This window comes from Tamandua tetradactyla, chromosome 10 (assembly GCF_023851605.1).
Source record: "Tamandua tetradactyla isolate mTamTet1 chromosome 10, mTamTet1.pri, whole genome shotgun sequence".
In the NCBI taxonomy this organism is placed as follows: Eukaryota; Metazoa; Chordata; class Mammalia; order Pilosa; family Myrmecophagidae; genus Tamandua; species Tamandua tetradactyla.
Window position 1 is genome coordinate 79342928 of NC_135336.1, and position 27705 is coordinate 79370632.

The following is a 27705-nucleotide window of genomic DNA, read 5'->3' on the forward strand; positions in this document are numbered from 1 at the left end:
CAGAACCATCCAATCCAGCTTTGGGTGATGAGGAAATGAGTTGAAACAGTAAAAGAGAGACCTTGTTTGTCATTTCACTGTTGTATTCTCTAACCTGGCATGGCAGTGCTTAGCACGAGAAGGTATTAAACAGATACTGATCACTGCATAAATTAATTGGGTATGACACGTAAGAGAAATCTTAGAAATCTCAAAGTGTGAGAGCATAGGGGTTTATTTTTTAAAAAATTCAGCATGGTTGGAATGTAGATGAGCCTGATAGTGTCTGTTTCAAAATGAATTATATCGTCAATTTGCTTTATTTAAAAGAATTTAGTAACTTTTAATAACCAAGAATACTTAGGTGTAAATGTCCAGTTTACTCTGATGAGAGTAAGTTGGAAGCAACAACAAAGAAAATTTCACCCATTTCATACACCAATATTTTCATTTTAATGATGTAGTAGTTGGTGGACATAGAGATGCAGAACTGAGGGTTGATAACTAAATTTCATTGCCATAACCGAACTTAACCTGAAGGTTTATCAGCTAGATTGTAAAATATGAGAGAGGAAATATTCACTATCCATTATATATGTTCCCATAAATATTACAGTTGGAATATGCTTGGGCATTTTTACATCTTCTGGAGGTTTATAATATTACACAGCCTTTATTTTCTTTAATATGATTTTAGGAGAGGTAGCTTAGTTTGTTGAGATCATATTGCTGCCTAAACTGACAGTTAAGATTAGAGAATTTTTGGAGAAAAGAATTAAAATCATGGATCAGTTACTGCTAGAACATGGAAATGCTAATGACTTCATAGGTCAAGGGAACACTTTAAAGTTGGGATTTGTTAAAAATGAAATAAAATAAAGTGATTCTTATTATCCTAACTTCAAAAAGCACTTGAACAATGTCTGCTTTAACTGTGGGACATATTTTAATACATTAAAAGCCTCATGCAGTGGTTCTGAAAATGGACTGCTTCTTCGAATCACCCCAAAAGGATTTTAAAATACTGAAGCATGAACTCCCTATACAGATGAAGATTTATTTGGTCCTGAATGTGGCCTGGGCATGGGCCTTGTTGTTAAGGCTGCCCAGATGATTCTAATACACAACCATTCTTGAGAACTAACCAGTGCTCAATAGCAAATCAAACTTGGGAAATTGCTGCATATTGGGGGTGGAGAGGAAGAGTTAATATTGAAATGACACAGTGTGCCTGTGACCTGATTTATTATCAAATTTTCATTCTAGTAAATAACTGGAGTATTATTCCTTAAAGAAAGTGTCCCTGTTTCCAAGAAACTTCTAATAAAATGAATCAATGTTGAAAAGCTTAAGCATTTACTAGGAAGAGAAAATGAAATGTATTATTGTAGAAAACATTCCCCAAATATTGTCATTTTAACATTTCTGTAGCCTGTTTTTACAACAGAAGTTTATGATTTGAAGTGGAAGGATAACTGTAAATGGAAAACCCTTGCAGATACATTTTTCAAAGATGATAAGGGAGTCAACACTGATTTAGTCTACAAGGACAAATGACAAAATACTCTTAGTAAAAAGAAAGTAAGGTACATATTCAAACTAGCAGTGCACTTTCCAGAAATCTGATATTACCACAAAGAAAGTTAAAATGACTGCTTCATCCTGAATAGCAATGAAATAAATGCCAAAATCTCATGTACACATAAACATACAGAGATTCATCAATGGAATTTTTTCCTTGGGGTTTTATATATAAATCTATAAGAAACTAAAAGACATTTCCCTCTAATATGCTCGAAATGTGCTTTGGTTCTATGCTTTGTTACTTTTGATTACCTAACGCTTATGTTGTAGCCTTCAAACTTGTGTGCCACTTGGTCATGACTCATTTGCTATTCGGGTACTCAACCACTTAATCCTTAATGTCAATGACCCTTGACATTGCTATCTTCCTTGTAGAACTGTTTCTACTTTGCATGTCAAAAACTACCTTTATCCTTTATATTGAATAAACCTTTCAGACAATAATTGTCGGTGTGTATTTTTTAGTTTTAAAATTTTGCCAGCACAAGTGCTTTGGAAAATTATTTAGCCATATCTACCAAAGCCAAATGGGTGAGTTTTATGAACATCATGTATATAATGTGGAGGAAAAGAAATTGGACCAGAAAAGCACATAATATACAATTCTATCATTATATAGCAAAAATGCAGCCAAAGTAGTATATTATTTTAGAAGACAAGATAGTGGTGATCAAGGACTGAGGTTGGGTGGGGAAACAGGGTGCTGTGATAGTGACTGTAAGAGAGACAAGAGAGTGAACCTACAGGTCTGCGCCACCGAGATCGAGGCCACCAATGGAAAGGGGCCCCCCAGTTGGCATGGGCCCCATATATGTGCCTGTGGGGTACACCGTGGTCAAGAGAAAGGTGCAGGTTGCAGCTGGGGGCAGAAGATACAAGGGGAATTTAAGCTCGTTTTTGAGGATGACTTGACACCAGTAGATTTTAATTTATCTAACAGATCCTACATTACTTATGTCACAGATGCTGATTTAGTAGTGGCAGGAAATGGCTACAGAAAAAGGCTTATCCCAATTAGAAATGGGAATGTACTAGTTTAACGCAGTTGAGCGAACAATATTTCCCAGGAGTACAGTTTACTATCCTGAACCTTGGGATGGTGTTGTTTCCTGTGGTCAGCCAGATGGAAGCATCCTGCCTGGTTATCCCATCGGTCCAGGAACAAACCAAGGAGCACAGTAAGAACCCTTTCTCTGGAAGAAACAGACCCTGCTGTCTGAGCCTTCGCTCCTTCAAATAGTGCAATGGATACCAGGAGTTGGAAATCTTCCCCTTCTGCTTCACAAATTCCCAAGTCTCCAACAACTAAGTAATGCTTCCATGCAAGAACTAGAACAGGTAATTGGACAAACAACAGCACAGCAAATTCATGTGTTCTTTACACAGTCCAGGTAACAGCTATTCCTATGACATTTACAGGCTTTTCTCCTTTAGACCACATATTAAAGGATCAGAAACCTGATTTCAAAGTCTTTTCTGGCATTTCAGCTGTTTCTACTATTTCACATACACAGTGGATTCTGTGCTAACTTTATCCATATCTAGTAGCATAACAGTCTTAGGAAAGTCTGTGTGTGTGTGTGTGTGTGTGTGTGTGTTTGTATGTATGTGTGCATGCATAAATTACTTACTAATTTAAATGACATTTTAAAATTTAAAATGTGCATTCAAAATGCACCTATTCATTTGAAATATGCATGAAAGTTTTGGTGATAGTGTTACAAGTCATTATGATGCAGGGACACATGAGTTCAACCAATACTTCTCTTACTGTCTTTAATTCATCCTATTTGTCATCCACCCCTTTGCTGTTTAGATGTTTTACAAGATGATCTTAGATTTTGTATTCAATACATATATTGTTAAATAATGGAGTATCTTTTAGCTCTTACTCCTGAAAATTTTCTCTACATGTGTACTTTAGGAAGAACTCATTTACTATAAGAACTTTGTTTCTAATAGTCACAGTTATTAATTTTGTTAATTAAAAAAATTAACAAAAAAACATTTAGAAATCATTCCATTCTACATATATAATCAGTAATTCTTAATATCATCACGTAGTTGCATTTTCATCATTTCTTAGTAAATTTGCATCAATTTAGAAAAAGAAATAAAAAGACAACAGAAAAAGAAATAAAATGATAATAGAGAAAAAAAAAAAAACTATAGGTACCATACCCCTTACCCCTTGCTTTCATTTACCACTATTTCAAACTGAATTTATTTTAACATTTGTTCCCCCTATTATTTATTTTTATTCCATATGTTCTGCTCTTCTGTTGATATAGTAGCTAAAAGGAGCATCAGACATAAGGGTTTTCACATTCACAGAGTCTCATTGTGAGAGCTATATCATTGTTCAATCATCATGAAGAAACATGGCTACTGGAGCACAGCACTACATTTTCAGGCAATTCCCTCCAGCCTCTCCACTACATCTTGAACAACAAGGTGATATCTACTTAATGCGTAAGAATAACCTCCAGGATAACCTCTCGACTCTGTTTGGAATCTCTCAGCCATTGACACTTTGCCTCACTTTACTCTTCCCTCTTTTGGTCGAGAAGGTTCTCTCAGTCTCTTGATGTTAATTCTCAGCTCATTCTAGGGTTTTTCTCAGTCCTTTGATGCTGAGTCTCAGCTCATTCCAGGATCTTTGTCCCACGTTGCCAGGAAGGTCCACACCCCTGGGAGTCATGTCCCACGCAGAGAGGGGGAGGGTGATGAGACTTCTCATCATATTGGCTGGAGAGAGAGGCCACATCTGAGCAACAAAAGAGGCTCTCTTGGGGGTGACTCTTAGGCCTAAATTTTAAGTAGGCTTGACCTAACCTTTGTGGGGTTAAGCTTCATGTGAACAAACCCCAAGACTGGGGGCTCAGCCTATAGCTTTGGTTGTCCACACTGCTTGTGAGAATATCAAGAATTCAACTTGGGGAAGTTGAATTTCTCCCCACTCTCACCATTCCCTGAAGGGGGCTTGCAAATGCTTTTTCAGTCATAGATCAAATCATTCTGGGAATCATCGGGGGATCACTCTGGACAAACCAACAAATTCTCATGTGCTACCTGAGATTCCAAGTACTTATGACATTCAATCAAACTATCTACATGAGTTATATTAGGAAATGCTCTAGTCAAAATCTAAATTTTGCAACAAATAAACATTTTTTGCTTTAGTCTTACACGTAATATGAAATTTTAAAGTATTAGTTATCATCTATTTTCAGCACCCTGCAATACTGACAATCCTTTGTTCTTCCTCATGCAAAAACATTTTTAAAATTTGTACATTGTACATTTCACTATTATTATACACTCTAGGCATTTCTAGATTATACCATCTCGATCTTTAACATCTTTCTTTCTGATTTCATTTATGTCCCCACCCCTCCTACCTCTATCATTCTCACATGCGGTTTCATTCAGTGTTTTAACATAATTACATTACAATTAGGTAGTATTGTGCTGTCCTTTTCTGAGTTTTGTATCCAGTCCTGTTGCACAGTCCATATCCCTTCAGCTCCAATTACCCACTGTCTTACCCTATTTCTATCTCCTGATGGTCTCTGTTACCAAGGACACATTCCAAGTTTATTCACTAGTTGGTTCATATCATTGAGGTCATACAGTATTTGTCCTTTAGTTTTTGGCTAGTCTCACTCAGCATAATGTTCTCTAGGTCCATCCATGTTGTTACATACTTCATAAGTTTATTCTGTCTTAGAGCTGCATAATATTTCATCGTATGTATATACCACAGTTTGTTTAGCCACTCATCTGTTGATGGACATTTTGGCTGTTTCCATCTCCTTGCAATTGTAAATAATGCTGCTATAAACATTGGTGTGCAAATGTCCATTTGTGTCTTTGCCCTTAAGTCCCCTGAGTAGATACCTAGCAATGGTATTGCTGGGTCATATGGCAATTCTATATTCAGATTTTTGAGGAACTGCCAAACTGCCTTCCACAGTGGTTGCACCATTTGACACTCCCACCAACAGTGAATAAGTGTGCCTCTTTCTCCACATCCTCTCCAGCACTTGTCATTTTCTGTTTTGTTGATAATGGCCATTCTGGTGGGTGTGAGATGATATCTCATTGTGGTTTTGATTTGCATTTCTCTAATGGCCAGGGACATTGAGCATCTCTTCATGTGCCTTTTGGCCATTTGTATTTCCTCTTCTGAGAAGTGTCTGTTCAAGTCTTTTTCCCATTTTGTAATTGGATGGCTGTCTTTTTGTTGTTGAGTTGAACAATCTCTTTATAAATTCTGGATACTAGACCTTTATCTGATATGTCATATCCAAATATTGTCTCCCATTGTGTAGGCTGTCTTTCTAATTTCTTGATGAAGTTCTTTGATGCACAAAAGTGTTTAATTTTGAGGAGCTCCCATTTATTTATTTATTTCTTCTGTGCTCTTGCTTTAGGTGTAAGGTCCATAAACCCACCTCCAATGATAAGATTAATAAGATATCTCCCTACATTTTCCTCTAACTGTTTTGTGGTCTTAGACCTAATGTTTTAATCTTTGATCCATTTTGAGTTAACTTTTGTATAGGGTGTGAGATACGGATCCTCTTTCATTCTTTTGCATATGGATATCCAGTTCTCTAGGCACCATTTATTGAAGAGACTGTTCTGTCCCAGGTGAGTTGGCTTGACTGCCTTATCAAAGATCAAATGTCAATAGATGAGAGGGTCTATATCTGAGCACTCTATTCGATTCCATTGGTCAATATATCTATCTTTATGCCAGTAGCATGCTGTTTTGACCACTGTGGCTTCATAATATACCTTAACATCTGGCAGCGTGAGACCTCCAGCTTCATTTTTTTTCCTCAAGATACTTTTAGCCATTCGGGGCACACTGCCCTTCCAGATAAATTTGCTTATTGGTTTTTCTATTTCTGAAAAGTGAGTTATTGGGATTTTGATTGGTATTGCATTGAATCTGTAAATCAGTTGAGGTAGAATTTACATCTTAACTATATTTAGTCTTCCGGTCCATGAACACGGTATGCCCTTCCATCTATTTAGGTCTTCTGTGATTTCTTTTAACAGTTTTTTGTAGTTTTCTTTGTATAGGTCTTTTGTCTCTTTAGTTAAATCTATTCCTAAGTATTTTATTCTTTTAGTTGCAATTGTAAATGGGATTCGTTTCTTGATTTCCCCCTCAGCTTGTTCATTGCTAGTGTATAGAAACACTACAGATTTTTGAATGTAGATCTTGTAACCTGCTACTTTGCTGTACTCGTTTATTAGCTCTAGTAGTTTTACTGTGGATTTTGCAGGTTTTCGATGTATAGTATCATATCATCTGCAAACAGTGATAGTTTTACTTCTTCCTTTCCAATTTTGATGCGTTGTATTTCTTTTTCTTGTCTAATTGCTCTGGCTAGAACTTCCAACACGATGTTGAATAACAGTGGTGATAGTGGACATCCTTGTCTCGTTCCTGATCTTAGGGGGAAAGTTTTCAATTTTTCCCCATTGAGGATGATATTAGCTGTGGGTTTTTCATATATTCCCTTTATCATTTGAAGGAAGTTCCCTTGTATTCCTATGCTTTGAAGCATTTTCAATGGGAAAGGATGTTGAATCTTGTCAAATGCCTTCTCTGCATCAATTGAGATGATCATGTGATTTTCTGCTTTGATTTGTTGCTATGGTGTATTACATTAATTGATTTTCTTATGTTGAACCATCCTTGCATACCTGGGATGAATCCTACTTGGTCATGATGCATAAATCTTTTAATGTGTTGCTGGATTCGATTTGCTAGAAGTTTGTTGAGGATTTTTGCATCTATATTCATTAGAGAGATTGGTCTGTAGTTTTCTTTTTTTGTAATATCTTTGCCTGGTTTTGGTATGAGGGTGATGTTGGCTTCATAGAATGAGTTAGGTAGCTTTTCCTCCACTTCAATTTTTTTGAAGAGTTTGAGCAGAGTTGGTACTAATTCTTTCTGGAATGTTTGGTAGAATTCACATGTGAAGCTGTCTGATCCTGGACTTTTCTTTTTGGGAAGCTTTTGAATGACTGATTCAATTTCTTTACTTGTGATTGGTTTGTTGAGGTCATCTATTTCTTCTTGAGTCAAGGTTGGTTGTTCATGTCTTTCTAGGAACTTGTCCATTTCATCTACATTATTGTATTTATTAGCATAAAGTTGTTCATAGTATCCTGTTATTACCTCCTTTATTTCTGTGAGGTCAGTGATTATGTCTCCTCTTCCATTTCTGATCTTATTTATTAGTGTCCTCTCTCTTCTTCTTTTTGTCAGTCTTGCTAAGGGCCCATCAATCTTATTGATTTTTTCGTAGAACCAACTTCTGGTCTTATTGATTTTTCTCTATTGTTTTCATGTTCTCAATTTCATTTATTTCTGCTCTAATCTTTGTTATTTCTTTCCTTTTGCTTTCTTTGGGATTAGTTTGCTATTCTTTCTCCAGTTCTTCCAAGTGGACAGTTAAGGGCCAAATTTTTGCCCTTTCTTCTTTTTTGATATAGGCATTTAGAGCAATAAATTTCCCTCTTAGCACTGCCTTTGCTGCATCCCATAGGTTTTGATATGTTGTGTTTTCATTTTCATTCGCCTCGAGATATTTACTAATTTCTCTTGTAATTTCTTCCTTGCCCCACTGGTTGTTTAAGAGTGTGTTGTTGAGCCTCCACGTATTTGTGAATTTTCTGGCACTCTGCCTATTATTGATTTCCAACTTCATTCCTTTATGATCTGAGAAAGTGTTGTGTATGATTTCAATCTTTTTAAATTTGTTGAGACTTGCTTTGTGACCCAGCATATGGCCTATCTTTGAGAATGATCCATGAGCACTTGAGAAAAAGGTGTATCCTGCTGTTGTGGGGTGCAATGTCCTATAAATGTCTGTTAAGTCTAGCTCATTTATTGTAATATTCAAATTCTCTGTTTCTTTATTGATCCTCTGTCTAGATGTTCTGTCCATTGATGAGAGTGGGGAATTGAAGTCTCCAACTATTACGGTAAATGTGTCTATTTCCCTTTTCAGTATTTGCAGTGTATGCCTCACGTATTTTGGGGCATTCTGGTTCAGTGCATAAATATTTATGATTGCTATGTCTTCTTGTTGAATTGTTCCTTTTATTAGTAGATAGTATCCTTCTTTGTCTCTTTTAACTGTTTTACATTTGAAGTCTAATTTGTTGGATATTAGTATAGCTACTTCTGCTCTTTTCTGGTTGTTATTTGCATGAAATATCTTTTCCCAACCTTTCACTTTCAACCTATATTTATCTTTGTGTCTAAGATGTGTTTCCTGTAGACAGCATATGGAAGGATCCTGTTCTTTAATCCATTCTGCCAGTCTATGTCTTTTGATTGGGGAGTTCAGTCCTTTAACATTTAGTGTTATTACTTTTTGGGTAGTACTTTCCTCTACCATTTTGCCTTTTGTATTTTATATATCATATCTAATTTTCCTACTTTCTTCACTCTTCTCCACACCTCTCTCTTCCGTCTTTTCATATCTGTCTCTAGTGCTCCCTTTAGTATTTCTTGCAGAGCTGGTCTCTTGGTCACAAATTCTCTCAGTGACTTTTTGTCTGAAAATGTTTTAATTTCTCCCTCATTTTTGAAGGACAATTTTTCTGGATATAGAATTCTTGGTTGGCAGTTTTTCTCTTTTAGTAATTTAAATACATCATCCCACTGTCTTCTTGCCTCCATGGTTTCTGCTGAGAATTCTACACATAGTCTTATTGGGTTTCCCTTGTATGTGATGGATTGCTTTTCTCTTGCTGCTTTCAAGATCCTCTCTTTCTTTTTGACCTCTGACATTCTGACTAGTAAGTGTCTTGGAGAACGTCTATTTGAATCTATTCTCTTTGGGGTGTGCTGCACTTCTTGGATCTGTAATTTTAGGTCTTTCATAAGAGTTGGGAAATTTTCAGTGATAATTTCTTCCATTAGTTTTTCTCCTCCTTTTCCCTTCTCTTCTACTTCTGGGACACCCACAACACATATATTTGTGCACTTCATATTATCATTCAATTCCCTGAACCCCTGCTCATATTTTTCCATTCTTTTCCCTATAGTTTCTGTTTCTTTTTGGATTTCAGATGTTCCATCCTCCAGTTCACTAATTCTAACCTCTGTCTCTTGAAATCTACCATTGTAGGTTTCCGTTGTTTTTTCATCTCTTCTACTGTATCTTTCATTCCCATAAGTTCTGTGCTTTGTTTTCTCAGACTTTCCATTTCTTCTTTTTGTTCATTCCTTGCCTTCTTCATGTCCTCCCTCAATTGATTGATTTGGTTTTTGAAGAGGTTTTCCATTTCTGTTCGTATATTCAGAATTAGTTGTCTCAGCTCCTGTATCTCATTTGAACTATTGGTTTGTTCCTTTGACTGGGCCATATCTTCAATTTTCCTGGTGTGATTTGTTATTTTTTGCAGGTGTCTGGACATTTAATTACCTTAATTAGTTTATTCTGGAGATTGCTTTCACTTATCTTACCTAGGGTTTTCTTGCAAGATGAGTTTGTTGTCTATCTGTTCTTTGACCTTCAGTTCAGCTTTTTCTGGGCCTCTAGCTTAAGTTTTGTTTAACAGTGGGTATTTTTAAGTTCTTGTTTTCTTGTTTCTTGTCCTGCTTGTTAGGTGCCTTTTCCCTCCCCACCCTTAGGAGGGTCTACATAGGTATTACAGACTCTAGCAGGGTTTTCCCAGACTAAGCTGGCCTCCTTTGGGGGTGGGGGGTGAAGGAATCACCTGCATCAGTTTTCCCTGAGTGTGAGACCCAGCTGGTTGAAATACTTTCCTGTGAAGTCTCTGGGTTCTGTTTTTCTTATCTTGTCCAGTATGTGGCGCTTGTCTGTCTGCAGGTCCCACCAGCAAAAGATATTGTGCCTCCTTTAACTTTGGAAGGCTCTCCCTGCTGGAGGCATGGTGGAGACAGAGCAAAGGTTGTAGTCTGGTTTTATTGGCTTCAAATTGCCAAGCCCTGGGGTCTGAATTCCTTGAGAGAGGGATTCCACCTGAGTTGCATTTCACCCCTCCAGTGGGGAAGGGTCAGGTGGGAGACAGCCCTGAAAGCAGCCTGTTTCTGCATTTGGGGCAGTTGCAGTCTGTGTAATCCCACCGCTGAATCCAGAGGCAACCAAGCCTTCGTAGAAACAGCCTCAGAAGGCACCGTTTCTTCCCCTTTCCTCTTTTTTGGTTAGCCTAATAGGCGACGTCTGCCTTGACCAGTTTCGCCTGAGCTGGGGGCCTATTTTTATTAGTCAGAATTTGTTTATTCATGCCACAATTGGTGTTTGGTTGGACTCAGTCCCTGCTACTGTTAGAGTCTCTTTCCTTTCCCTCCAGGAAGCTGCCTGTGGGGGAAGGGCACCGGGCGCCAGCCGCCATGGCTTGGGGAACTGCATGCGGCTTGGGGAACTCACTGTTCCAGACTCGCAGCCGATCCAGCTGGTCCAGACTGGGGTACACTGTGTGTCCAGTCACTGTCATGGCTCCAGGAGCTGTTCTGTACTGTTTCTGGTTATTTAATAGTTGCTCTGGAGGACAAACTAAAAACGCGTGCACATTACTAAGCCGCCATCTTGGCCCCCCCATCACAGTTTTTAATGTACTGATATCTTATTTTTGGTTTATTAGCAAATGTTTATGAACAGCATTTCAATAAGTGTTCCTTAACATTATCCCATGGAGCACATCAGGTTGATGAACTAAGTAAAATAGGGGAAGAAGGGGTATGAAAATGAGGGCAATTTTTATCAGATGTAGTTAATATTTTATCATGCAGTGTGTTCTTGTGTGTTTGGGGGTGTTAGAGTAAATATTTATAAAAATCCGCAATAATATACTCCTTAAAGACAATTATGCGAAGAGTAAATTTGCTTTCCATGAGCTTACTAATTACAGTTTACAGTTTTTGGTTTGTTCACCTTTTTTTTTTTTTTTCTTTTCTAAATGAACTGTTTTGGAGAGGCTTTAAGGATTAGGCAAAAGAAAATATTATCAGTCCCATTAAAAGGCAACATAAATGACTCAGATGATTTGAATGATTTCCCAAAGGTCACTAAGGTTTTACTGTTTAAGGCCAGAATCTGTGTCTTTATATATATATATATATATATATTTGCCTACGCTCTAATCTAATTATAAACGGTTCTAAGACTTGACCAGGAATTTACAGAATGTGTTAGTTTTTAAAAAGTGGTCTCCAATTTATATTTGAAATTAGCCCAATTAAATCACATCAGAAGAAAAATATTTAAAAAAATCTCTATTTTGTGGCATGTAATTAAATTTATAACTTCTGGAATAACTACAACTTCATAAAATGTAGGATGACCTAAGACCATGCTGTTCTTACTGTTTAATATTGCTGTGTATCAACAATTATTTTAATAATGGATATAATTCATTTTTTTCCTATTTCCCATCCATAAAAAACAACAACACATGTAAACTTCAATGAAGTTTATTGTAAGATTTTTGAATATCCGTTTATCAGTATATGGTTATAATGTGGATAGATTTATTACTTGGGCATTAATCTTGCTTCATCAGCATAGCAGCTCTATTTTAAATTTGGCTATTTTACCCCTTTATATATTTAAAAAAATAATTTTATATGATTAGGAAAAAGGCTCATGATTTAGTGTAACCCCTAAAAAAAGTTGAAAGCAAAAGGAAGAAAGAAATATGATTTTCTGGAAAATGCCTGCCCAGAAACAAAAAATGCAGATGAGATGACTGTTTACAGTCCTAATCTTAAAAGTGGGCTTCTCTTTAATTAAAAGAAAGAATGATTTTGAGCCTAATATAAACCTTGGAATAGAAGGTCATGACACAAGTGGTTCTAGTTATTAAAACTGTATTCCCTTCTTGGGATTACAACATACGACTTTACATAATTGTTGTGCCATGGGTATTCATTAAAACCAATTCACTGGTGGATTAGCATATTAGTAAGATAACACATTAAGTTGTCTTGAGATTTGAAATCTATAGGGAAAATTACATCAGCAAAGTCAAGAAGATAATATTTCTGAACCTCCAGACTGCATATTTTATTGAAATATATTTTAGAGAACTTCATCAGAACTTTAAGTATGTGATAATTTTTATTGTTTTATTAACAATTTGCAAAAAAATGGAGGATATCTCTGTATATTCAGAGAACTTTACAGGGTTAAAATGAAGTGATGTCAACATTACACAACCTTCTTACAAGTGATTTAAGTAACCCCTCCCCCTCCTTTCTTTAATGAGATATCCACATCCTAATTTTGAAGTAGTATGAGCAGATTTCTTATAAAGAAAAAAGCAATAAAGAACTGGGAAATTGAGCACTAAACTGAAAATGAAATAAAAACAAAATTTTGAAGGAAATAACTCTTCAAATATTGGCTGGTACATCTGTTTTTAGAAAATAAATACTTGTGGGTTTTAGAGAATAAGCAATGAGAACGAAGTTTGGAGATAATTCTATGTGTTCAATGATAGTATACTTTAAATATAATTGCTATCAATAGAATTTCCTTAATAAATACATTTTAAAATATATTAATAACTTATTTCATTTAGAATAATGAAAATTTCTATAGCTTTCTAAGGTTTAAAATTCAGGTATGACATTAAATATAATTTCAGGAATAATATCAACTTCATAAAATTAAAAAAAACCCTAAGAACATGATATTTAATACTACTAATATATCAAACATTATTTTAATAATGAGTATAATTCATTTTTCCTATTTCCATCCAAACAAAACAGTATACATGTAAACTTCAACAAGTGTATCATGAGAATTTTGCAAATGCCTTTATCTGAGAAGATGCTAGACTTTTTTCTACTCTTTTACCCTATCACATATAAAAAATTACCTTTGTACCTATTAGAAAAAAGCTCATGATTTAGCCTAGCCTCTAAAATAAATTAAAATAAAGAACAGTATTCTCATTTCATTGTGATTATAAGGAAACTCTTGTCAAAAAAAAAGTATATAATTCTGACTAAAATTAACAATCAGTCACACTCTGGATTAAAATGAGTGCTTGATAAATTATTTCGCAAGGGCCCTTGAATTTTCAAGTCATGAAGCAAATGTTCACAATTGTGTGTATTGCCAATGACAAAATAAATAATGCCAGTGAATTGCAGGAAAGGGCCAAGCTGGGTTCTGTGAATCACAAAAAAAGTGGCAAGAGGTGTAAATGGATCTGTATATGAAAAAAGCAAAAGCATATAAAGAGCTAGATGTATTTGATATTTTCTGAGTCAAGGCCTTAACAATTAAAAACAGCTTTAAACTATAGAACCTTCTTTGAAGTGCAATTTTATGTGGGACGGCATCATACACAAAGCATAAAAGCAGAGCTGATTAAAATAGGGCAAGTTTGTTGGAAATTAGCCCAGAATCTTAGGAGACATCTCTGGGGATCCTTAGCATTCAGGAAAATACATGTGCATTTTACATTATACATTGTTAGAAACAATAACACTATAGCAATTATCTAGTCTTGCTCTTCCATTTTACACATGAGATATTAAAATTCATCAAGTTTCTAGGGCTTGCCTTTAATCCTACAGAGAGTGGACAGAAATCATGTTTTCTGAAGCCCAACAAGAGCTTTTAATGCCACTCAGCTCTCACAGATTTCAACTGGTCATTATTTTAGCAGCAAATAATATTTTTAAAGCATATTTAAATATATGATAAAATATGGGAATAAAATAAGAAATGGGCCATTTCTTAAAGAGAGATCTTGAAGTCAATAATGGCTGAAAACATAAGATTCCTTTATTTGTAGAAAAGAATTAGACTTTTGTGAGCTAGAGTGCCGAGGATGGGTAGCTGGATATTAAAATTGTAAGATATGATTGAGTCCCCAAGATTTTAAGGGTATTACGATCCAAAGTTAAATAAGATTTACACTTTCAAAACAGTTATCATAAACTTAAATACTCTTGGAATACTCCTGGAATCCTTACCCACTACAAGGATATACAGGCAACGGAGTTTGGAGTTTGGGGGCTGAGATTTGAGGTAAATTTCAATGGAAAAGCCTTTGCTGGGAATTTGTTCCATTCTGATGCAAAGGCAAGGATTTGGGTCAGTACTTCTGTCTTCTCCGTTCATCTTTTAATGAGGGCACGTAAAAATATTGATATCTGTCCCCTGCAGTTCGAGGACATAGTAAAATGGCATCTACCTAGACCCTGAATGTGCTATGAGAAAAGATGTGGGTGAGCTGGTTACATTGGTGAAGGAAGAGAGGAGAGGAGCAGCTAAATTATGGTCATTCTTTGATTTGATCAAAGAGGTGGATACATTTGTGTTTACATTGACCAGTTAGGCTTCATACAAGAGAAAGGCATTGGGAAGGAGTGATGTTGATTTAGATGCTTTCCAGTTGTGTGAGGACAGCTGACTAGTCAGAAGTGGAAGACAGACCATTCGATTTCTAAGTGCCAGTGCAGTGAAAGGTTGAATGATTTATCCCCACATGAGGAAAGATCTCCAAATACTTTCAAAAGTGCACTGTTAACGAATAAGTTAGCTTTAACTATTATCCCAATTCCAGAAATCCCCAGGGATATTTTGGGACATTGCCAATCAAATGAGAAGATTTTAATTGCTTTCTTTCTCTACTCTACCCAGCGAACCCTAACCCCCAAGGTTTAATCTAGAAATAAGAAAGAACTTTACTCAATTAAAAAAAAAAAAAGGAATGAGACAATGGGAGAAAAAATAAATTTGCATTTATAATTAAACTTTAAGTGCTGCTTCTTCATTGTCCGATTTTATGTAAGAATTTACCATCTATGTGAACAATGTATTTGGGAGCAGGATTGAGTCTATAATCTAAACTGCTGTTTTATATTATATATCTTTATGGCCTGCTTCTTACTGAGTTCAGTTTCATTCATCAGTTTCCTCACTTTAGTTCTTCATGTATTGAATCTTATAATCTGGCCAATATCCACATATTATAACAAAAATATCCAACAGAATAATTTTGGCAATGGTTAAATATAAAATATTTTCTATAATGTGTAAATTTAGGAAACAGTTGAAATGTACTTTCTGAAAATAATTCATAATAAATGATGTTCAGATGTTTTCTGAACTTTCAAGTTACATAGGAAAAATGCACTTTACAGAGTATATTATAAGACTGATCATCAAGTAAGGTGAAGAATTACTACTCTAAATCTACAAGTCTAAATTGTTATCCCTCTGAATAGTGCCCATTAACTGATGTGTACCTTTACAATTCCATATATCTTTACGAAACATATATGTTTGCACATAAATATATTTGTATACAGTTAAAATTTTTATAAAATCAAATTAACCACTATTTTTCCTCATTGTGATACTATTTTCTAATAATTTGTCTGGGAAAGAGTTTCATCTCAGTCTTTTTTAAAGCCACTGCATTAAAAAACATTGACATTTCAGTACTCCACATTATAGTTTTAAAATATTCTATCCATTCCACTCTCTCCAACCCCCCCTTGTCCCTCTTTACTGGACAATACAGACTGAGCTTCACTGCAAATCCTTGTATATAACTTATGTTTGTGTGTTTTGGGAACAGTGTCAAGCAGAAAATAGTACAGATTCTAGAAAAAGCTTGCCTGGGATGGAGTTTCAACTCTACCATTTACCATTTGTATAACCTCGGAAAACTGATGTAATCTTTTGGTGCCTCAGTTTTATCACCTGTACAATGGGTATGAGAGTAGTATCTACCTGCTGGGGCATTTGCAATGAAAGAATGAGTTAAATAATTTGCAGCATATATGAAGTCTGAAAGTTATTAATTATTGCCTTTATAATTATCATAAATGAGAATTCTGGCAAGCTCAAAGGTCACACATATTTACATATTTTCATATTAATGAGATACTGTCAAACTGCCGTCTAAAAAGCCTTTGCCGAGTAATTCTCACTGTAAATTAAAAAAAAGAAAGAGAGAAAGAAAGAAAGAAAAGAGAGAAAGAAAAGGAAAAACTACTTATAAACGGAGGCCGTGTGAGGGGGAAACATCAAGAAGTCCCTTTAGCAATGAGTGATGGTTTATAGAGAGTCAGCTGCTTTGAATGTTATTTGGGAAAAATAAACAGAACAGGTGGACTGCATGACCTATTTGCCCTGTGGAAATTGGTATTTGAAATGACCTGATTCTCAACCTGAGTATTTTCAAAATGACAAATTATGCTCATTTGCCTTGTAATGATGTTCTGATTACAGGCTATAAGCTCAATGATGGATTTCTTTGACTTCTTTTCTTAATGTTCTCAAATTCTTGTCGTGACCTTTCCATATTCAAGTGTGTGGGCATATTTTCAGAAACAACTAAAATGTTCATAATTATACATTTAAATAGATCAGTTGTTTTCCTTAAGAAAAATCTGTATGCTTCATTTTGAATCAATCCTTCTATTTGTACTTAAATCCTTACTATAATGCTCTTACTTTACTTATTAAACTGTGTAAGGATATGGGTTTTAAGAGTTACCTAATTTCTTTGGCTTTGGTAGGGTTTTTGAAGCTCTGAGCATCAGAGGTACTTTAGGTACACCTGTATAAGAGACTGTGATTTATTTGTTTTCAGTCACTTTTCAATTTTATGTAATTAATTCATTCTATATTATAAATTTTGTAAGCGGGCAAAAACCAAATGCAAATATCATGTACAAAGATGCTGTCTTCATGGTGTTTACAACTAATGTGGGAAACAGAAAATAACTTATGTTTGTGACTTTTCAACATGTGGAGGTCACGGAATAGATCAGCTGGATGAAATTGAGAGGAGGGTTGATCTTTAAAGACTGAGGAGGAGAAAAGAATATAAGGAGAATGAGAAATGGAATCAAGTAATATGGATTGACAATCATGCTAGTGTTCTAAAACAAAGAATAATGGAGACTGTTTGGAGAAGGTGGTGGCAAAGTCCATAAAATGCCACTAAAGGGTCATGCATGATATAGAAACATGGCGATTCTTGGGAACATTGACAAGAGTCTGTTTATTCCAAGAATGGGTTAGAAAGCATATGGAAGAGGATTTAGGAGCGCATGGGAAAAAGAAAGTAGAGAGAGTATGTATAGTCATTCCTTATAGAAAGTTTGGTTGAAAAAAGATGTAGTGAATTCAGATGATTACTGGAGCATGATGAAGACAGAAGATGTTCAAGTGTGTAAGCATGCTACAGAGAAAGACCCATGGAAGGCTGTCTTTCTGCAGGTGAGAATCACTTGAGAGGGTAGGAGATAGTTCCAGAGCATGAGATTGAGATTAGCAATACTGATACAAATATGATTACTGAAGAGAAAAGACTTGAAAGGGAAAAAAATTTCATGGACTGGATCACTAGCCTTAAGGTTTGTGTATGTATGTATGTATATGTATTAGTTGTGAAACTAATAATATAGAGTGACAGATTTAGACAAAGTACATAGCCTAAGAAAGATGCCATAATTGTTGTATATATTTATGAACAATATATTAATTCTATTTCTTCTTCAAAACCGTTTTTCTATTTAAAATGTTTAACTTTGAATTATACAGATTTTGACTTTAAAAGACAGCTGTTTCTTTTTTTACTATGCAAGTTAACTAAAATGTTAATTCTCTCTCCAGCTCTCTCTTTTATTCAGTCTCTGCTAACAAGAATATTTCTGTGTCTTTTATGTCAGGGTTGCCTGGGCTCATAAAGAACACTGAAATTTCAGTTGAATGAATGAATGGAGTTTAGATTTAAAATATGGATATTAGATTAGCTTATTTTTTCCTTAAGATTTAATAAAAGTTCCTGTAAAGTTTGTCCTGCTTGAGCCTTGCTTAGGGGTAGAATGTCTAAAAATTTTTACTCATTTCTGGCAGAAAGAGTAAGTGGAGAACAATCTATCCTGGGGAAAAAATGTGGTCATGACAATTAAAACAGAGAAACTTCAAAGAACAGCTGAAAATAAGTGGAGAAGATAAATAGGTGTCTTTCCATTTTCACAGAAGTTAATATCAAAAGTCTATGTAGTAGTTCTCAATATCCTATAATTCATGAATTTTATTACACATTCAGAGTGAAATGCAGATACTATAATTAAATCTTGGTATTGAATCTAAAACATCTTTATCTTAACGATCATTTTGTACTGAATTATAGGTTGTGTGTGTTGCATATTTCACTTTCATATGAAAAGACTGCAGTTTTCTAAACACAATCAAACAAATAAGACAAAGAGAAAGAAAATGTAAGTAAAACATCACTCATTTAATTTTATAGCCTGAGATATTTTTCTATTGCATAATTTCCTTAGTGAATAGCTCTAATTTCTTTTTTATTAAAACCATCTTGTAATTGGCATACATTTTATACATATTTTACTCTATCATGTTGCAGATAATTTCTCTAATTTTTATCAGATGAACTTTGCAGAATACAATGCTCTATAAGAAATTTTAGGTATGGGTGTGTGTGTGTGTGTGTGTGTGTGTGTGTGTGTGTGTGTGAATGTATATGGCATCTTTTATAATCAGAGTTGCAGAGTTCTGATTATATGCCAGGATTTTTAGTTTTTATACTATTAGTTCATTTAATCTTCATAATAGTTAGTTATAGCTCTCATCTTAATGATGAGAAAGCTGAGATGAAAAAGTGACCCAGAGTTCAACTTGTTCAAAGTAATTTAACTAGTGAATAGAAAAACTAGTATTCTCCTATATACACCCTCACATGCTGGTGTTTCTACAGAGTCCTCTAATGGTAGTTTATCTTACAGGTAACTACATATGGAGTATTTATGAACTAGAATAAGAAATGCAAGTTTATATAAAACAGATCTCAATATTTTAGAATTTAAACAATTAACTAGAGTTGAGTCCATTTTGAAAATAGGAAAACTGAGGCTCAAAGCATATATGATGATAACGAAATGGGTAGAAGTAATATTACATGTTTAGGGTGAGGGAATAAGTTTTATAGCAACTTTGAGGCAATAAAGGAATGGAAAAATTCAGCAGACATCAGTTAGCTTTTATTGTTATATTTCAGCAAGAAAGCTAATAGTAACAGAAGGAAATAAATGTGGGTGAATGTGGAAAACTGTTAAGTTATAGGAAGCATAGCACTCAACTTTGTACCTTACATTATAGAATAAAGGAAAGAAAATAAGTCTGTATTAAAAAGTCTGCCATGTTTATGCCTTTGCATATAATTTTTGTACAGAAAAAACTTTTGTTATTTGCCTTGTTCTAAAAGATCTATACAGAAGCACATGCATTAGAACATAAAATATTCAGTAAAAAAACAGAGACAAAGGAAAAGCAGAAGAATTAGGTGACTACATTTCTTTTCAAAATCACTAAATCTTTGCTTCAATTTTGACATAGTATTCTGTCTGTAGGAAATCATCCTAAGGGCATGAGATTGACATTAATACACCACCATTAGCAAGCACTAGATTTTTATAGAAGTAAAGAAAAAAATCTGGGAAACATTTTCTGTTTCATATGAATTGATAAAAAAGATATGGACTAAAAATTATTTTGTTATGTGTTGATCAAATAACTGTTCAACATGTGTTTGACAGTGTGTACATTGTTGTAGATATTATTGCTGTAGCTGTAATATGAATTCAAAGTGTGAGGATGAAATGTTAGTTTGACTCCAGTAAAATTTACCCAATTTTATCCCTTCAGAAATGACAAACCTAGGAAGGAATTGACTGAATGTGAAATAAAATTGTATGATCCAAACTTGACCTTATGTACTTATCGTGGGAATAGAGTGACTGTTATAAATTTAGATAGGGTTGATTAATAGTCAAGTTTAAATTATTGAAATAGAATGGTTTCTAAAAATATATATCACACTCCCAGTCAACTGAATCTGACTCCGAGTGTGGTTTTTTTGTGTGTGTGAACTGAGTTGATCTAAATTCCAACCAAAACCTTCTTTGGCATTAGTAAGGTCAAATGGTGCGGTGGATTTGGACAGATTCCCCTGTCCCCCAACTTCTCCTCCCACAAGGATGGATTTGCTGTTCCTGCTTCTAGGAATTTTGTCTGGAGAGAGTTTTCAGCAGTACAACCTTTAAGTATTGCCTCAGCTGGGGACATTCACTTAACCCAACGTCATGCCTTCCCAGGGCAACTTATCTCCAAAGACTGATTCATATGAGATCTGGGGAGGTGGGATAAGTATAAAAGACCTGACTGACTCCATCCAAATGCACATAACTCCAATGGGCCATTTTTTTTTTTTTTCCAGAGCTCCTCAAGAAATTTGCTGAATGTGTTGGGCCTTCATTCTGCAACACAGCTGAATTTTTCCCACTGACCAATCCTGCCTTCTCAGTCCTGCTTCCCCCCTTCAAGGGGTTCACTCCTGATCACCAGATGTGGTCTTAGATTCTTCATGCTAGAGAGTCCAAACTAACATAAGATGAATGGAGCTCATACAGATTTTACATTTAGGCTGAGAGATCACTAGATCAAATGCTACAGGATCCTAGAGGGTAGCTGGATGAATGAATCAGTCTAAATATGAAGTAATAAGGTGGTGGTAGTATGCTGGAGGCAAAGAACTGAGAGAACAAGCCCTCTCTAAAACAGCCAAATTAATTTTTAAAAAATTGCTGATAGCAGAAAAAAATGTTATATTTTCTATCTAAAAATATGTGATTATACAAGGTCTGATGTAAATGATTTTCTGCATTGTTTTGCATAGGAGATAAGTTTTGCTGACTTCCTTCTAACTTCATGGCTAAAGATTTGGCAGTATGGAAATGACTGGGTTATAAGAAACTCACAATAGATGAAGTGGAGGAATTTGCTAGAAAGACAATAAGAGAAAAATATATATCTTGTAGTCAGTGTGGTGAGCTGAATTATGTACCCCAGTTTGGACAGTTTCTTCATCTTGGTTCCCATTCTAGTGGGTTCTCGTCAAGGTTTTACTTCCGTTAAGATGCAGCTCAACTTAGTCAGGTTGGACTTGACTCTGAATTACTGGAGTCGTTTACAAACTGAATGAAATTCAGACAGAGAGAAAGAGAGAAAGCCATGGCAATCAACCAGAAGCTGAAAGTCAACAGAACCAGAAAGAGAAAGGAGAAAATGCTGTCCTATATTTTGCCATGTGATGGAAGAGTGGAAGACTAAGTATTGCCTCAGCCAACCCCAGAAAACTCCATAGTCTTCAGGTTGAAAGCATATCCTTGTTATTGCCTTGATTTTGGACTTCTCCTAGTTTCAAAACTTTAAGCCAGTGAATTCCCCTTGTTTAAGCCAATCCAATCTATGGTTTCTGTTTTAGCTGGGGAACTAAAACAATAAGTTAACATGGAACTAAAATACCAGGCACAGCTACATGGAAAGCATGGCACATCTGTTATAAAAGATTAGTTTTGAAGGTTGCCTCCAGTAACTAAACATGATTAGGCACATAACTGATACTCCTAATTTCTTAGTCTTCTCCTTTTAAAATTATGGTAATATTAATTCTGCCCATTTTATCTGGTTATAGTCATCCTTGTGAGGATCATGTGAGTTAATGTATTTGAAAATACTTTGTTAGTTATAAAGCTCCTGAAAGTTTTCATCTAAATTTGAGTGTTTTAAAACAAGAAGTCTTTTACTTTCATTTTCAAAAACATATTTCTTAGAATGTGTACTTAGATTAAAATAGAAAACTGAAGACATGGCTCTTGCTAAGAATTAATTCTCTATTATTTCAAAGAACATTTCCAAATACTATGTATGTTTCTTACTCTTTTCTGAAACATCCCAGTCTGTTAAAAGAGAAGTTAAGATTTTGACAGCATTGATAGAAGTGGGAAACTAAAATTTGCCTTTATATATAGCTTTGTCTCTGATTGCTTTATTCTTGAATATGTTTATGTTTTCAAGGTATTTTTCCATTGCTTCACATCTAACCCAAAATAATCTGCTTAGATTTTTTCCTTTTGTTTTGTAAATATATATTTCCCTTTGCAAGTCTGTACCCTTGCAATATTTAATATAATTGCCTTTATTCTATCCATTTGAATTTTAAAACAAAGTTAGTATAAATTTCTCTTTTCATTTTACTTTGATCTGAAATTACCATGCAGGATACAATGAATAAGAATGTTTTCTTTCAAGTTGGCCAGAATGTATTTTACTGAAATGAAAACTATATCATAAAGAAGCATTGAATTGACACTCTCTTGCTTTAAATAGGAATGATCTTATAGGAAGATGAATTAAAATGCTTTGGAAGTTGTGAAATAATCTGCTGGATCACTTAATAAAATCAAATGTTGGTCCTCAAAGGCAACTGATGGAGAAAAAAGAAATCCTACCACTCTGACTTTTGTCTTCAAGATTCACTTTCCTTTCAAGTTCTTTTAATGATAAGTACTGGTTTAAGGATAGGGGAGCTGAATAGTGGAATTGTGTTCTTTAAGGCTCCAAAACGGTGAAACTATAAACTTGGTTGGGTTCTTTTTTATGTTATATACAATATACCCCAGTGCACATGACAGGGCTTGACACATTACAGATACTTGATACAAATTTTCTGATATCTTATACTTCATTATACCATGCTGAAAATAATCTTCATGTATTGATATGCATATTCCTCTATCTACCACCAAGGAAAATTAAAATATATTTAGAATTTTTATCCAAACAAAAAAGAGAGATATGAAGAGAAGCAGCATCTCTTACACCTATTGTCTAAGCCTTGCCTCCATTTCCAAGTATATATCCACTTCCTCTGAATAAGACTAACCCTGAGAACAGTGGCCTCGTTGAGGGTATTGACCTACCCAACTGTGGGTGGCCTTACTCAATTGGATACAAAAAAACTAATAAAATAAGACCAATGTTCATACAAGAAATATGCATACCACTACATAGACATTATTTTCAGTGTATTAGGATGAAGTATAAGATTTCAGGTAAATAGATTATGAAAGCTTTATAAAACAAGCTTTTATTTCTTGTTTTATAATTGTCTAACACTCTCATAAAAGTTCTATATATATGAGCTATTTATATCCTATCTTATGTCTCCTTTTAGATTAAATAGTTCACAGTTAGAGTCTGGACCTTTGAATACTACATAGCATTTACACAGTGGCTTATGCATGGCAGTAAATGCCACTGAACAAAAGACTATATCTTTAGGATGATTTAATTGTTTATTATTGTGGGGTGTACATATTAACACAATATATTACTTTACCATTACATTAAAACAACCCTCAAAATTTGAGAGGTTCCAAGCTTGAATAGGTCTCAATTATTTGTATCCACAAAGAGATAGACCTAAAGAGAGAGAAGAAAGAATAACAAACCAATGCAAAATAGAGACTGGGCTAATTCATCTGAAAGATCCAATAATTATCCCATTGAAATTCTGGCTTAATGGTGAGTAAATGGTGGTCTGGAAAGAAATATAGATAACGCACTTTGAAAAGGGGTGCTTTATTTGGATAACAGTGAAATGGATTTGCATTTCTGTCAACACCTAGTTCATACCAGGAAACACTCAATTCTCAGAATTCGCAGGACTCATGTAGTAGATAAATACTCAGGAGTGAGTTCTGAGAATTCCGAATAAGTACCATACCAGTAAGAAAATTGAAATCTTCATTGCCTTTCTTTAGTAGTTTTTGTAGCTATTCCTCCACCACCACCTCCACCAGTTTAAAGAGGTACAGAAAAGTTATATTAAAATGTCAGGTACGGTTCATAAAACTGTAGAACTTTCTGGTCACTCTGCATCAGACACATAGAAAATGCATATTACATTTTTAAAACAATATATTTGTTGTTTAACTTTCCATCATTCTGTGCTCTCTTTATCAGGGGACAATCACACAATTAGTGATCAGACTCAAAATGTATTATTCTTAAAAAAGTCTTCTAATGAATTTGAATTTTGGTTGTATCTTTGGGGTAATATAATCAATCTTATAAAATGGGTATGTGTATGGTTTTTTTCTTATCTGGTGATTTAATGTAAAGAAAAACATTATCTAGAAGAAATGAAAAGGAGAGAAGCTAAGACACTCAGGCATTTTAAATATCCACTAAATGTATATGTGATCCTTACCCTGGGTTTACAGTGTAGTTTACCCCAATTGCTTAAAACATTATTTTAATCTTTCCCTCCATGTGCAGTTGTAAACGAGAAATCAGGTTTTAAAGGATGATTTTGATTACAGAATCATATTACTTTGTGCTTTCTGGGATATTGGAGTAGACAGAGTGGAATACCTGAAATTCCTAAACTATAATTCAGCTGCCCTGATACCTGAAATTATTGTAAAAGCCCTTATCTTGTGCCTTTGTGATTCTACGAGCTGTTACTCCCTTTATCAGGTCATTTGCTTGTAGGGAAAATGCTCTAATGCTAATGAAGAATTTGAAGTCTGCCGTTAACTAGCTTCAGCTCCAGATATTTGTAAATTGTATCATCTAGATTCTTCTATTGAAAGATAACTTGTCTCCCTTCCTTTTGGCTCCCACCTTTAGAACTGAAGTGCTAACTTGCCTCCCCTCCTTTCAACTTATGTTCTGTATTGAAATGATAATGATAACACTGTCTCCTTTTCTGTTTTAATTTGCTATTCAAAATTACCTCATCTCCTCTTATTAAAATTCTTAAAAACCTTGAACCCCCTAAACTTGGGGAGACAGATTTTGCACTGCTAGGCCACCTGCTCTACTATTACGTGCCTAGTAATAAATTCTTTCTCTCTTTGGAATCCCCTGTCTCAGGAATTGGTTATTGAGTGCTCTGGGCAAAATGATCCACGGCCTTTGTCCTGTAACACAATTAAATAGAAAGTGTCATCAGTGTTTCAGAACACTAGATGCATGTTTAAATCCCTTGTTTAAGGATATCTGACTGTAGTGACTTCAGTTCTGAACCCCAAATTTAGACATGTTCTTAATATTAATTTGCATTCCTGTGGGTGTGAACCCATTGTAAATAGGGTCTCCTCAAGCTGTTTTTGTTAGGATGTGTACTGACTGCATGAGGTTGTGTCCGTCCAGATTTTGGGGGTCTTTTATAGACAGAAGAAATTCATAAATAATGAGAAAGCCTCATGGGGTAGCAGGAAGCTGCAGATCAATTGAACCCAGAAGACAAAAAAGAAGATATGGCCATGGGACAGGAAAGTCAAGAAACCCTGGGTTTGCTCTGGAGGAAGTAAGCCTTTCAGCCCCCAGAACCATGAGACAGTAAGTTTCCATAGCTCAAGTCAATGCATTGTGTGATATTTGTCTTAGCAAATTTAGAAACAAAGAAATCAACCTCAGGTTTTCTGATCCCATTGGTCTAGGAGAGTAATACTCAGGTATGAACTCTGGGTCAGCAGCTTCAGCATCATCACTGGGAACTTGTTAGAAATCCAAATAATCCAATCCCACCTTGGACTTACTGAATCAGAAAATTTGTGTGAGTCACAGAAATCTGTGCTTTAAAAAAATTTGGCAGGTGATCCTAATGCATGCTTAAGTTTACGAATGGGAATCTCAACTGGAGCCAACACATCAATACTGTTTAAAAGTTTCCTTTGAGTCTAATGTACATCAGGATTGCGAGCCACATGTCTTATGGAATCTTCTTTGAAAGGGAAAATAGTACAACATAGTAGTTTTAATGAGGGAGAAGTAGCCAAGAGCTCAGCTATGGAGCCAGATTGTCTGGGTTGAAATTCATGCAGGGCCACTTGCCAATTTTGTGATTTTGAGTTACAAAACTCTGCCTCAATTTATTAATATGTAAATCAGGTGAAATGATTTTATGATCCTTATAGTGTGGTTATGATTATTATATGGATTAAGCAATGCAAAGCACTTAGAAAAGTACATAATGCTCAAAAAATGGAAACTACTATGGATAAGTTAAAATATTTAAAATCACTTGCTTTGAATGTAAAGAGAACATCTATGAATCATTTATATACTTTCAAAAGCAATTACATTGTTTTAAGTACTTTGAAAAATAACTAAATTCTCAAACTTTTATCTGCATGAGTGAAATCTCCCAAATTAATGGCTTTTCCATTTACGCAGTATCTTGAAATAAAAAAAAAAGTGTCCATTTTGAAGAGATGACTCTCTAAAGTATGTATTTCCTCACCTTCTTTATCATTGTATATTGAATATTGTTTAAGTTTGTTTCTATGATCAACATTTAATTATGTCCACCAGTTGTTTGCCGCCATATAAAGAAGCTACTGAAGTGTAGAACCTTTAACGTGGAGTCAAAGACTGCCAAATTATTCATTGATATAACTAAATATAATTGATTTTCTTTAGATTTCTATCTATTTAATTTTTATAGATTTCAAATAAAAATTCCAAACAGTCACTAGACTGCTGAGTCCTTTGCAAATTATTTTTTTAAAGTTTACGGTCTCTTGTATGAGCGAAATTTGCCTTTTAAATCAGTTGGTTCTTTTAGCTATAATTTTTATTGTTTCTGTTTCTCTGTTATTACTAACCAACTCTAAGCCTGCATATTAGTCACTTGGTCATATATATTTTGCCTAGGAAATCTGAACAGCCTCTATTCTCGAGAAAAGGACATATAGCTTCTGAGGGCTCATAGTTAACTGAACAAACTTTTCGAACGTGGATTCTGTGTTATTTATTTTTCCTGTTCAAAGATCTTTTGAGGTATCACTTCATATGTACAGTAATGACTTTAGGATAAGTAAGCTTAGAATTGCTCTAAACACTAGTCTGATAACCTTGGGGATAAAAATTCTACATTATTCATTCCTGAATCTTCAGAGTCTAACCCGTTTCATAGCATAATGTAGAGGCTCAATTAATATTTGATGGATGAAATAATAAAAATCTGTAAGAAATACTGTTTTGCTGCAAAAGGCCTGAGATGGGCACAGAGTTGTATGGTTGATACAGAGCTTATTATTTGCAATAATAGACTGTTGCTTGGACTCATTATTTTGAATTGTTTCTCAGTATTTGAAACAGGATTTAAGGGTCTTTCTGATTGCTTTTGAAAATGTGTAGATTTATGGAATTAGTTTCATTTTTTCTTATTATTGTTCAAAGTCAGTTGGTTTATTACTGTGTGAGTTTATTTAGCAATTAA

At 34.8% G+C, this 27705-nt stretch overlaps 1 protein-coding gene and 1 pseudogene across 2 annotated transcripts in view; both read left to right on the top strand.

Moving 5' to 3' along the window:
* The window catches only part of NCAM2 (neural cell adhesion molecule 2), a 556652-nt gene that overhangs the window by 186870 nt on the left and 342077 nt on the right, over positions 1 to 27705 (top strand). The gene's annotated exons all lie outside the window — the stretch shown is intronic.
* LOC143648004 (Fanconi anemia core complex-associated protein 24 pseudogene) lies at positions 2338 to 2958 on the top strand (annotated as a pseudogene).